This window comes from Carlito syrichta, unplaced genomic scaffold, assembly GCF_000164805.1.
Source record: "Carlito syrichta isolate Samal-C Ts95f unplaced genomic scaffold, Tarsius_syrichta-2.0.1 Scaffold301635, whole genome shotgun sequence".
Lineage (NCBI taxonomy): Eukaryota > Metazoa > Chordata > Mammalia > Primates > Tarsiidae > Carlito > Carlito syrichta.
In genome coordinates, this window is record NW_007245731.1 from 11,547 (window position 1) to 25,216 (window position 13,670).

The window sequence follows — 13,670 nt, forward strand, 5'->3', positions numbered from 1 at the left end:
TGAACAGTGTTTTGTAGTTCTTACTGTAAAGATCTTTACCTCTTTAGTTAATGAATGTCGAATGTCGGTGGGTTTTTTTGTTTGTTTGTTTTGGTTTAGCTGGTTTTGGGGGGAGCTATTGTGAATGGGATTCTGTTTTTTATTTGGTTCTCAGCCTGTTTTTTGGTTGATGTATAGAAATGCAACTGATTTTTACACATTGATTTTGCATACAGAGACTCTGGTGAAGACATTTATCAGTGCAAGGAGGTTTTTGACAGACTCTCTAGAGTATTCTAGGTAGAAAGTCATATTATCTGCAAAGAGAAATAATTTAACTTCTTTTTCTAATTGGATAACTCTAATTTCTTTTTCCTGCCTGATTGCTCTAGCTATGGCTTCCAATACTATGTTAAATAGGAAGGATAAGAGAGGAAATCCTTGTCTAGTTCCAGTTCTTAGGCCTAGAGATCGAAATAACATTCCTCAATATAATAAGAGCCATCTATGACAAAACCAGCAGCCAACATCATATTTATCAGGCAGAAGTTGGAAGCTTTTTCCCCAAGAACTGAAACAAGACAAGGATGTTTTCTCTGGGTTTAGACTTGTAGTTTGACCCGAATTTTCTTTTAGCATTTTAAGGATGTCATGTTACAATCATACGGCTTCCATCTTTAGTGTTGGAAATACTGTTGTTCCTTTAAAAGTAGTGCTTCCCCCTTCATTCAGTTTTAAGATTATTCTCATTGCCTTTAGCTGCCAAGAGTTTTACTATATGTGCTTTAGACTCACTGAGCTTCTGGAGTCTATTGATTGATAACATTCTTCAGTCTGATATAAATTTTTATCATTATTTCAAATACTACATTTGCCACATTTTTTTTTCTTTGTTATTCTTCTGGGACTCATGTAACATATATAGTAAGACATCCAAATACAGACTCTGGCTACTCTGGGCAACTTCTCCATGACAAGTCCTCCTGAGACCACCTGGCTGAGATTGCTACCACAGCGATGTCACTGTGGGCCACCCTCCTTCCACCTTGGCCTGACTTCCTTGACAGCTGCCTGCGAACCACCCGTAGGGCAGGATTCAGGCCTCTTGCTGCAGTCCACCGCCTTACCCATTGCTGCCACAGCATCCTGACTCTGGTCCAGTGTTGGGGACTCATTCCTGGCTGCCTACTGCTACCTATGGGTCATAGGTAAAGGCAACTTCAGGGAGATGAGGATTCTGAAGCACTGGCAGAACAGCAGGCAGTATGTTATTAAAAAATGGAATTTTCCACACAGCAATCCCAATCCTGGGAATATACTCAGAGGAACATATATCATATTGCTAAACATGACATCTGCAAACACATGTTTATTTCCATCACAATAGCAAAACCACCCATTGAAAGTGAACTGAATAAAGAAAATGTGATACAAATACACAACAGAGTGTTGTGCAGCCATAAAGAACAAAATCATGGATTTTTAGCAACTTGGATGGATTGGAGATCATCATACTAAGTGAACTGCCACAAAAACAAAAATCTGGATACCGCATATTCTCACTCATAAGTGGGCCCTGAACACTGTCACATTAGCACAAGGGAGGAATCAGCAGTCACTGGGAACTGCTAGTTGAGAGAGTGAGGGAGGAAGGAAGCTGGGGGGCATGTGACAACACAAAATGTAGTTTATTACCAGGGGGAGTGGGGGCCAGTTAGAAGTTCAAATTTGGGGTGTCATGAAGATGACGGCCGACCCAATCAGACTATGCGAGTCCCAGTGTGAGTGAGTGAGTGTATGGAAAATTTTGTGTACGTGCTCATGAGTGAGTGGGCATGTGAGTGGCTTAATGAGTGAGGGCTAAGGAGCTAGTGGTCAGGGCTTTCCTGGATCCTAGTGATTCATGGAATGCAGAAACTGATTGTCATTTTTTTGTATATATCAACTAAACACTTCCTGGGAAGAAGATGTTGGAAGAGACTGACTAAGTGGGAGCTACTGAGTGAGTTATCTGGACCTCCTGGTGAAGCAGTTGGTGCTTCGGCTGTTCTGCTTGGTCCCTAGTACTTTCCAGGTCATGTTAGAGTCCAGCTCCAACAAGAGAGTCAGGGCCTGACTGGGGAGAATCGGGAAGTGGCAAAAAAGAAAAGATGAAGACGACAGGAATCCTCTTCCTGGGGAGAGCTCAAGACTCTGCCAATTTTCATTCAATTCTTACAAGCTTATATAGTTTTTTACTGACCCCTCTACCCACAAAATGTATCCCATGTTACACATTAAATGTTTACATCATGTTTTTTTCTTTTGTTTATGGTGAAGTTGACCTTTAAAAGTTTCATTTTGTTTCTTCCGGCTACCAGGTGGTGTAACAAAATACCAGCTGCCAATTTATCAGTCACATCCTGTGACCCCTAGGTCACCTGAATCTCTTCCCTTCGCTATTCTATTTCTTTGCCTTTACTAATCTATTTTCTTAATTCTACCCTTATGTATACTTTTAGCGGCAATATATTGACTTGTTTTTTGTTTTATATAACCACCCTTTTCTTACCTACTATGAATTCTTAATACTATTAATTTAAAAATTTAACTTTCTTAATTCTAATCACCTTATCTATATTACTTGCTATTTTCTTATCACCTATTTTACATTTTATATTTCTAAATGAAACATGTCTAAATCTACACTTATATATGAAACTAATCTTACTTCTAATCCTAAATATATTTAATTTTAAACCTACATTAAGTGTATATAATTTTAAGCTTACCTTAAAACTTAATTATTTCCTATTCCTTATTTTTAACTAATACCTACATCTATAATAAACATTTATCTTTTAATTATAACTGCTATCTATTTAATTCTAATCCTTACTTTAATTTTAACCTTCTTTCTAATTAAACTAACATATTTCTTAAATCAAAAGGCATGTCTGTGATTTGTTTTTCCCAAAAACACCTGTTTGTGGAGATACCCTGTCTCAGTTTCTCACTCCCTCATCAGTCACAACTGTCAATGTTGTTACTTATAAAGGGTGTGAGGAAGTACTTGTTTTTCCTTTGTTAGCTAAAGGTTGCAAAATTTGCATTCCCTTGTCCCTTCAGGGGGGAAATTTTTTGCTGTTGAGCCCTTTTTACATTTTTATACATAGGTTTATTGCTAACTCCACATCCTTGCACATTCTAAGGGGTACCCTTTTTGCTGCAATCTCATCTCCATTATGCCTATATATAATTTTTGCTGTCAAATGCCATCATCCATTTGTGCATCTATTATCTCAATTAAAGAGGGAATATTCTCAAGCCTATGCACGCAATCCTTCAAAGTCAGGGAAGGCCTGTCAACAGGATCCATGGGGCTTTGCCTCCGTCATGGCCACATTTTACTGGGGCCTTGCTCCCAGCCGGCGTTTTTCCTGTTTTCAGGTCCCTTTTACCTTACTTTTACTAGTGATTGCGGCTCCCGGCAAGGTCACAGAAACTGAGCGCCATTTTTTTTTTAATGGAAAAAAGTTTTCCTGTGAAGAAGCGGTGGGGAGAGACTACCAACTCCAGGCTCTGCCTCACCACTAAAGCAGGAGAGACTGCTGGCTCCAGGCTTTGTCTTGCCGTTTCAGAGCCTGGCCAGGCACTGGCAGCAAGGGCTGCAGAGGGAGCCCAGAGACAGAGTCCCACCAGAGAAGATGAAAGAGACACCCCACCAACGTCTTGAAGATAGGACAAGGAAATGCTCTGACTTGCTCACAGAGATATGAGCAGACCCTATCTCTGTGACTGGTGGATCAACTACTCAGGGATTGATCGTGACTCAGAGGGACTATCCTGACAGCACAAACTTTGGAGGGACCTGACAAGTGCTGAGTTTCAGGCACCTCATCCCCTACCCTGATCCAGCAGTGCAACACAGGGTGTGGCCAGAAAAGGATGAGGAAGAATTCCAAAGAGATCAGTGGTGAATTGGAGGTTGACCCAAACACCCTCCTCCCCAGCAATCTTCTGAATGTCAGACTCACACAGCAGGGGCGCAACTGAGAGGGACAAACCCAGATGGAGTCTGGACATCAGTGGCAATAGGAAAATTCCATTCCAGGATAGGCCTGGCTGTCACACCCCCACGGGTAGTGAGGACATACCTGGGGAAGAGACAATCTCACACCTCCCCATGGGAAGGTATCTCCCTAGCCATATGAGAGTGGGAGAGGAGGATTGCAGCCTCACCCACTCCCACTGCCCCTCCTCCTTCCCTGCTCTGGACACTAGGGAGTGAGTGAAAGAGGTGGAAGCTCTGCAGGAGATAGAGGAACAAACGAGAGGAACAATTACAAAATCTGCCGCAAGAGGGCAGGGTTCTTTTTCTTTTTTTTTAACTTTTAATTTTTTTAATTTTTGTTAAATTTGTGCCTGTTTGTTTGTTAGTTCATCTGATTTTTTCATATTTTTCCTTTGTGCATGAATATGTATTCACATTTAATCCGCATCCATCCTTTTTTTCTTTTCTTTTTCTTTTTCTTCTATTTTTTGTTTTCTGTTCATGTGTGTATGTGAATGACTGTGTGCTCATCTTTCAGATATTGTTGTTGTTGTTGCTGGCTTGTTTTTGCCCTTTTGTTCTTCTTTTTTATTTTTATTTTTCAGTTTAAGGTGTGTGTCAATATGAATGTGAGGGTTCAATCTGAAATCCTTTTTTTTCTGGTCTTTCTCTTTTTCTTCTCCATTCACTTTGTGCTAGAGGGGTGTGTGTGTGTGTGTGTGTGTGTGTGTGTGTGTGTGTGTGTTTATTTTTCCTTTTTTGTTGTTTGCTTTGTTTCACTTTGCTATTTCAGTTTGTTTTGGGGTGTGTGTGTATGTCTCTGTGTGTGTGTTCAAATGTTTTATGTTTTGGTTTCTGCTTTCATTGTTCACTGTTTTTTGTTTGTTTGTTTTTTGTTTTAATTCGTGTTCATCTTACTTCATTCTATTTTTCTCTGTGCTCCTCATTGCTCTCACTATACCTTGGACTCAGGGGTTGTCATATAGTGTGGTGGTGGGGAGTGGGTCTCAGGGAGCACATACCACAACCAGTGGCCATTGTAATTAGCAAGTAGTTTCTGAATCCTAGCTCCCATCCCCTACCTTATTTGACTTTCAAAATTACAAGAGAGAGCAAAGGTCCCACCCGCAGCACTGTTTCAAATTAGAACAAATCCAGAACCTGGATCAGGGGAAATTAGAGGGCTGGACAAACATTAGAAGAGAAAGCCTCTCCCACTGTCACTGAATATTGTAACTAAAGAGAAAAGCAAGAGATCTGTCACAAATGAGGAAAAACCAAAGAAAGACCACAGGTAATTTCAAGTGTAACAAGGAGAAAACTCCTGAAAGATCAGATCTTGGAGCTCAAACAGTGGAATTCATCAAAGACTGGCCCCAAACTATGATAGGGATTAGGGAATGGATGGAAAGAGTGATTAAGACTCAAGAAAGAGAACATGAAACATTGAAAGAACTTGTATCAGAAATGTTGGCAATAAAAAATTTCATCCAGGAAATAAATAACAAGATGACAAGCATGGAAAGCAGAATTAATCTAGTCAAAGAAAGAATCTCAGAACTTGAAGACCAGAACACAGAATTAAACTGATCTATAAAAAACATAGAAAGAAAGAACAAAGCCTACAAGAGATGTGCAATTATACAAAGAGGTTGAACCTATGCCTGATAGGTTTCCCAGAAAAAGAAAGGAAAGTGAAGAATACCATGGAGCAAGTGTTCCAGGACATAATCCAGGAAAACTTTCCCCATCCCACCAGAGATGTTACCAGCCAAACACAAGGGATACAGAGAACCCCCACAACACATCAAATGAGAAGACCAACCCTTAGACACACAATAATTTGCCTACACAAAGTAGACACAAAACAAAAAATTCTAAAGGCAGAAAGAGAAAAAAGTCAGACTACCCACTGGGGAAATCCAATCAGAATAGCAGCAGACTTATCAGCAGAAACATTGCAAGCAGAAGGGACTGGAGCCCTATATTCAAAGTCCTCAAAGAAAAGCAATTTTAACAAAGAATTTCCTATCCAGCCAAGTGCAGCTTCATTAGTGATGGAGAATTAAAATCTTTCCCAGGCATCCATTCCCTAAGATTGTGCAGAATTCACACCAACTCTACAGGAGACACTTAAAAAGTATTAAGCACAGAAGAAGGGAAAAAAAGAATGATCACACACTTCCCAAAAGAACAGCAGAGCACAGAATCAACAGAGAATACATTGCAACAACAAAATTGAAAACATACACATACATCAATCCAAAAGCAAAAAGAAAAGCAGCAAACAAAGGAAAACCTTTAAAAGAACCTCATGACAGGGATAAACAATCACATTTGAATAATCAACCTGAATGTGAATGGACTAAATGCACCACTGAAAAGACACAGAATGGCAAACTAGATAAGAAACCATGACCCAATTATTTGCTGCATCCAGAAAACTCATCTCACCACAACAGATGCACACAGACTCAAAGTTAAAAGATATCAAATGAGTTTCCAGGCAAATGGATCACAAAAGAAGACAGGAGTCACAATCTTAATATCAGACAAAACAACCTTTAAGCTATCAAAAATTTTAAAAGGTATAAAAGGACACTACATAATGATAAAAAGGTTCAACCCATCAATAAAAATGTCTATCACAGACATATATGCACCCAACACAGGAGCACTAGCATTTATAAGGCAAGTAAACTAAGAAAAGATATTGACTCTAACACTATTATATCAGGGGACTTTAATACCCCACTAACAGCTCGAGATAGATCATCAAGGCAAAAAATCAACAAGGAGATCCAGAACCTAAACTTGACACTAGACCAAATGGACTTAATAGATACCGACAGATTATTCCACCCAACAACCACAGAATATACATTCTTACTCATCACCACATGGAATGTACTCCAAGATTGACCACATCCTTGGCCATAAATCAAGCATAAACAAATCCATAAGGCTGAAATATTGCCATGCACCTTCTCAGACCACAGCAGAATAAAAATAAATATCAACACCAAAACAACTTCCCCAAAGCCCACAAAGGCATGGACACTAAACAACATGATGCTGAAGAACTACTGGTTCCACACTGATCAAAGTAGAAATTACAAGATTCTGGAAACAAATGAAAATGAAGAACATCTTACCAAAACCTGTGGGATGCCATGAAAACAGTTCTAACAGGGGAATATATCTCTATGAGCACACATCAAGAATACGAAAAGATCAAGAGTTGAGAGACTAACTAATCACCTAAGGGAGCTGGAAAGAGATGTCCTCCAAAACCCCAACTTTAGCAGAAGAATTCAAATCACCAAAATAAGAGCCCAAATATGGGATATAGAAGACAAAAGTATCATAGAAAACATTTTTTAAAAAACCGAAAAGATGGTTTTTTGAAAGAATTAACAAGATTGATGGACCCCTAGCCAGAATGACTAAAAATAAGAAAGAAAAGGCCCAAACAAACACAATCAGAAATACAAAAGATCAAATCACAACTGATCCCAAAGAAATACAAAAGATTATCAGAGGTTACTATGTACACCTATATGGAAACAAACTTGATAACCTAAATGAAATGGAGGAGTTTCTGACATCACACAACCTACCCAGGTTGAAACGAGAAGACAGTGAGATACTAAATAGACCAATAACAACTTAGGAAATTGACTCTGTCATAAGAAAACTACATGTAAGGAAAAGCCCTGGACTGGATGGCTTTCCAGCAGAATTCTACAAAACATACAAGGAGGAGCTGATACCAATCCCACTGAAAGTATTCCAGGCAATTGAGAAAGATGGAATTCTCCCCAAATCATTTTTCAAAGCTAACATCACACTGCTACTGAAGTCAGGTAAAGATCCAACAAAAAAAGGAGAACTACAGGCCAATATCCCTTATGAACATAGATGCAAAAACCCTCAACAAGATTCTAGCAAATCAGATCCAAAAATACATCTTAAAAATCATCCACCATGACCAAGTAGGCTTCATCCCCAGAATGCAGGACTGATTCAATATCCGCAAGACCATAAAGGTTATTAAATACATCAACAGATATAAAAACAAGAACTACATGATTATAACATTGCATACAGATAAGTCTTTTATAAAATCCAGCATCCCATCTTGAAAAAAAAAACCTTCAAACACCTAGGTATAGGTGGAACATACCTCAAAATAGTAAGTACCATCTACAATAAACCCACAGCTAACCTATTGCTAAATGGACAGAAACTGGTAACATTTCCCCTGAAAACTGGAATAAGACAAGGCTGCCCACTCTCATCCCTCTTGGTCAACATTGTGTTGGAAGTCCTAACTAGAGCAATTAGATAAGAGAAGGAAATTAGGGGTATCCAAATAGGAAAAGAGGAAGTCAAGTTATCACTCTTTGCTCATGATATAATCCTATACCTCAAAAATCCATAAGAAGCCGGGCTCGGTGGCTCAGCCTGTAGTCCCGCACCTTTGGGAGGCTGAGGTGAGTGGATTGCCTGAGCCTGCAGGTTTAAGACCCGCCTGGGCAGCGAGACCTCATCTCTACAATAAAATAAAATATCAGCCGGGCGTGGTAGCACGCACCTGTAATTCCGGCTACTTGGAAGGCTGAGGTGGAAGGATCACCAGAGCCCAGTGAGTCAAGGCTGTGGTGGCCGGGAGCGACCACTGCACTCCAGTCTGGGTGACAGAGTGATACTCCAACTCAAAAAAAAAAAATATCCAAAAGAATCTGTAAAAAACCTGCTTGCACTGAATAAGGACTTTGGCAAAGTCTTGGGGTACAAAATAAATGTGCAAAAGACAGCTGCATTCTTATTCACCAGCAAAAGCAGGCAGAGACTCAAATAAAAAGCATAATAGCATTCGCAATAACCACAAAAAATGAAATACCTCAGCATCTTCCTAAACAAAGAAGTAAAAAATCTTTACAACGAGAACTGCAAAACATTGCTGAAAGAAATCCAAGAAGACACAATCAAATGGTAAAATATTCCATGCTCATGGATAGGAAGAATCAACATTGTTAAGATGTCCATCCTACCAATAACAATATACAGATTCAATGCAGTACCCATTAAATTACCAACATCATTCTTTTCAGACCTGGAAATGACAATACAGAAATTTCATATGGAAATATAAATGACTATGAATAGCCAAAACAATCCTTAGCAAAAGAAGCAAAGCAGAAGATATCACACTTCCAGACTTCAAACTTTACCATAAGACTATAGTAATCAAAACAGCCTGGTATTGGTGCAAGAACAGGTATACAGACCATTGAAACAGGATAGAGATTCTGAAAGCAATGCCTCATTTTCTCCACCAACTCATCCTTGACAAAGTCTCCAACAACAACCACTGGGAATAGGAGAACCTATTCAGTAAATGGTGCTGGGAAAACTGACTGACTATATGCAGAAAGAATGAAACAGGACCCCTACCTATCACAATACACTAAAATTAACTCTAATTGGATCAAAGACCAAAACATAAAACCTCAAACTATAAGAATCTTAGAAAATGCAGTAGACATACTTATGGAAATTGGAACTGGCATCTAATTCCTGATCAAAACTCTAAGTGCCTATACCATAAGAAACAAGACAGTTAAGTGGGACCTTGTCAAACTGAAAGCCTTCTGCAAAGCAAAAGAAACCATCAAGAGAGCAGGGAGACAGCTCACAAAATAGGAAATTATATTTGCCAACTGTACATCTGACAAAGGTCTAACATCTAGAATCTACAAGGAAGTCAAATGGGCCAAAAAGAAAAAAAACAGTCCCATTAGAAAATGGGCAAAAGGCATGAATTGACACTTCTCAAAAGAAGATATATGGGCAGCCAACAGACACATGAAAAAATTCCCAGCCTCACTAATCTCAGAGAAATGCAAATCAAAACCACATTGAGATACCACCTAACCCCAGTAAGAATAACCATCATTAATAAAACAAACAACAGATGGCGAAGATGTGGAGAAAAAGGAATGCTTCTACACTGCTGGTGGGAAAGCAAACTAGTATAAACTCTTTGGAAGACAGTGTGGTGATTTCTGAAAGAACTAGAAATTGACCTTCCATCTGACCCAGCAATCCCCCTGTTGATAACATACCCAGAAGAACTCAAATCATTCTACAAAGGTGATACCTGCACACACATGTTTGTTGCAGCTCTATTCACAATAGCAAAAACATGGAACCAACCATGCAGCCCATCAAATCTGGACTGGATTAAAAAATGTGGTACATGTACACAATGGAATATTATGCAGCCATAAAGAAGGACAAACATAAGGACTTCACAGCAACTTGGATGGATTTAGAGTCTACCATACTCAGTGATCTATCACAGAAAAAAAGAACAGAGTACCATATGTTTTCACTCATAAGTGGACCTAGAACAATTATCATAATCCTATAAGAAAGGGATTGACAGTAGTGGGAAATTGCCAGGGGAGGTGGGGTAGGATTGGCAGTTGAGGGAAACTACCAAGGGAGGGAGGGGCACACCTCATCAGCAAGTGTACTCGCATAATGAACATTTGCATACCCAATACTGAATTGTACCTCACATTTTTAAAATAAAAAGAGAGAGAGAGAGCGAAAAAAAAAGAAGTTCAACTTCACCTGCGTGCAACCTACTTATGTAGTTAATCCTCACCTGTACTCCACATCTCCATAATAATAATAATAAACTGAACCTCTGAAATGCCTCCAGCCAAGAGCGGGGAATTGCTGAACAGGAATCCCAACTCTTTTTTCTTTTTTTTTAAAGCAGAATTTATTGAGAGACCAAAAATCCCCCACAGTGGGAGGGGACATGCAGGGGATGCCCAGGAAGTCCAACTCCTGTTTCAGTTGAAGCATCCCAACTTTGTCACCTACAAGGAGTCCTTGGAGGACTGAGATGATCTGCTCTACATTATCATGGACTTCTGTGAAGAAAGTGATCTGTACCGAAAGTTCAATGGGCAGAAAGAGCAGCTTTTGTCTGAAAGCCAGGTAGGAGAGTGGTTTGTACAGATCTCCATGGCTTTGCAGTATTTACATGAGAAACAAATTCTTCTTCAAGATCTGAAAACTCAAAATGTCTTCTCAAAAAAAAAAAAAGCAATCATCAAAGTGGGTGACCTAGGAATTGTCTGAGTGTTGGTGAGCCACTGTAACACGACAAACACTCTGATTGGCACACCTTACAATCTGAGCACTGAATTGTTCTCAAACAAACCCTACAACTATAAGTCTGACGTTTGGGTTCTGGGATGCTGTGTCTATGAAATGGCCACCCTGAAGGATGCTTTCAATGCAAAAGGTGTGACTTCTTTAGTTTATTGGATTATTGGAGGAAAGCTGACAAGAGATTATAGCCCAAGCTGTCAGAACTGATAAGAACAATTTGAGCAAAAGGTCTGAAGAAAGACCCTCTGTGAAGAGCATCCTGAGGCAACCTTACAGAAAGCACCAAATCTCCTTTTTGGAGGCCACAAAGGCAAAAAAAAAAAAAAAAACCACCAGAAATAACATTAAAAATGGCGACTCTAAATCCAAGCCATTTTGTGGAAAAGCAAAAGCAAGTCACGAAGTAATTCACCCCCAACCACACTTTTCTGAGGTTTCCAAGACATAGAGAATAAGACAAATATTCATCCCAGGAGAAACCTATAGTTGTTGGTCCCTTGAAGTCACCTGCCTATCTCAAAGTCCATACCTGCAAACCAGACTTGAGCGATGCCACAGAACTAGCCACAGCCAGTAGGGTAAAAAAAAAAAAAAAAATTAGAGAATCATAATTTATTGAGAGGACAAAAAAGTTCCCACAGTGGCAGAGGACCTGAGATGTTTGCCCAATAGGGTAAATATTGACATCTTACCTGCAGAAAGGAGGAACTCAGTGAGCAATGGCTTAATTCAGGAATATCAGTCAAGACACTTGGATACCTCTAGTGAGTTAGAAGGTAAATGCATTATTTCTCAAGTGATAGACGAGCTGCTGCAGTATGACATGAAATCCAGTGTTCAACCTGAAAACCTAATTTTCACTTGGTCCTCTGACATTGTCAATTGGAAAAAGAATAAACCAGTGAAGCCACAGCAGCCCTTGATCAAAGACCAAAAGCTAAAGGACCAGGATCGACTTGCTGGTGAATGTATTATAGAAAAACAGGACAGAATCCATCAAGGTTTACAGTCACACATCTCTGTGTCTGAACCTTCCCTGTCTCGACAGTGATAGCAGAAGAAAGAATAGACTGAGCACAGTGGGGGACAGAGACATTTTCAAGAGTCACCTCCTTGACTTTTATTTTCTCATTGTACTGTTGTAAAAGTGGTTATCATATCAACACCAAAAGATGCTGAAAACTAAAATAGAGTGGTCACTGGGTCTGTGAGTGGTCCAAGCAGCAGTGAGATGTCATCATCAAAGGATCGGTCATTATCAGCCAGAGAGAGGAGGCTACTGAAGCAGTGACAGGATGAGATGTTCCCCTCAGGGCCAGGGAAGCCACAAGAGGAAGGCCAGCTTGTTCCTTCCCTGATGATTCTCCTCTGACTGCAGCATCATTCAGGAAAGGAAATGGATTCATTTTCTGTCTGAGGAGGAGTTAAGATCTTCTACAAGTTCAACTGGTAAGTCAGATGGAGCTTCCAGGGAAGAGAAAGATCATACAAATAAAATGAATGTTTTGATACAATTGATGACTTTCAGATCCTGAAACTGAATTCTGAAGACAGCTGTGAAGATCTCCCAGTACCAAACCCAGTGTCAGAATTCAAACTTCATTGAAAGTATCAGGACACACTGATACATCATGGTAAAGTTGTGGGAGAGACAGAGGAACTCTGTTTTTAAAGAACTACCTTCAGCTAGGTTCTGAAAAGTCAGGAGAAGAGCTGAAGTCTTGAGAGCTGATATAATACAGGGCCTGGGGTGCTCAGCTTTTAGAGTAGGTGTACGGTCTTTTGGAAGAGTAGAATGACTTGGAGAGAGAGCGACGTTTGTGGGAACACATGGGTGAAAAGTATTCAACTTAGTGTGAAAGCTCACCAGTCAGCTGAAATTTCTTGAAGCAAATGTGAATTTTTGAGAAGTTGTTCAATTTCACTGCTGGAACTAGGTACTTATTTGCTGTCTGGACCATCCGGAGTTAACGGGGTACCTGAAAGAAGGAGTGGAGACTAAAAGGAATACAAGACTCCTTTAGCTGCAAAGGGAGGGCACCGGATCTAGTCCCCGAGTGACCCCGTTTCTCTTTATTCCAAAGTTTATATACAAGCACATTACAATCAGGCATTCAGACTTCTCCAATCTTCAGCATTAAACTTCCCCTCTATCAAGAAGTGTCTGTACCCAGACTCAGACTATTTTGTCAACATTTCATATTAGTTTTGTCCTTGACCAGCACTTTCTGTACTTTGAAAGACACATACTATTCTTATCTGGACTCTGCTTTTCTAGGTAGACAGTTTCATGCTTTAACTATTTAGTCCCCGACAATTTGCAAAGGCTTTTGGTTTAAAAAAACAAAAACAACTGTCTGGAGGTGATTCACCATCCTTTCATATCTCATTGGAGTTTTCTTACTGGACAGAATAGAGTAATATGAAGCAAGCTCACTAAAGAAGAGCCTTGGCCTTCATA

The 13,670-nt window shown here is 39.7% G+C and overlaps 1 pseudogene; it reads left to right on the forward strand.

Annotated features, from left to right (window-relative positions):
- Positions 1–1,162: 1,162 nt before the first annotated feature.
- On the forward strand, positions 1,163–13,063 carry LOC103257300 (annotated as a pseudogene).
- Positions 13,064–13,670: the final 607 nt, after the last annotated feature.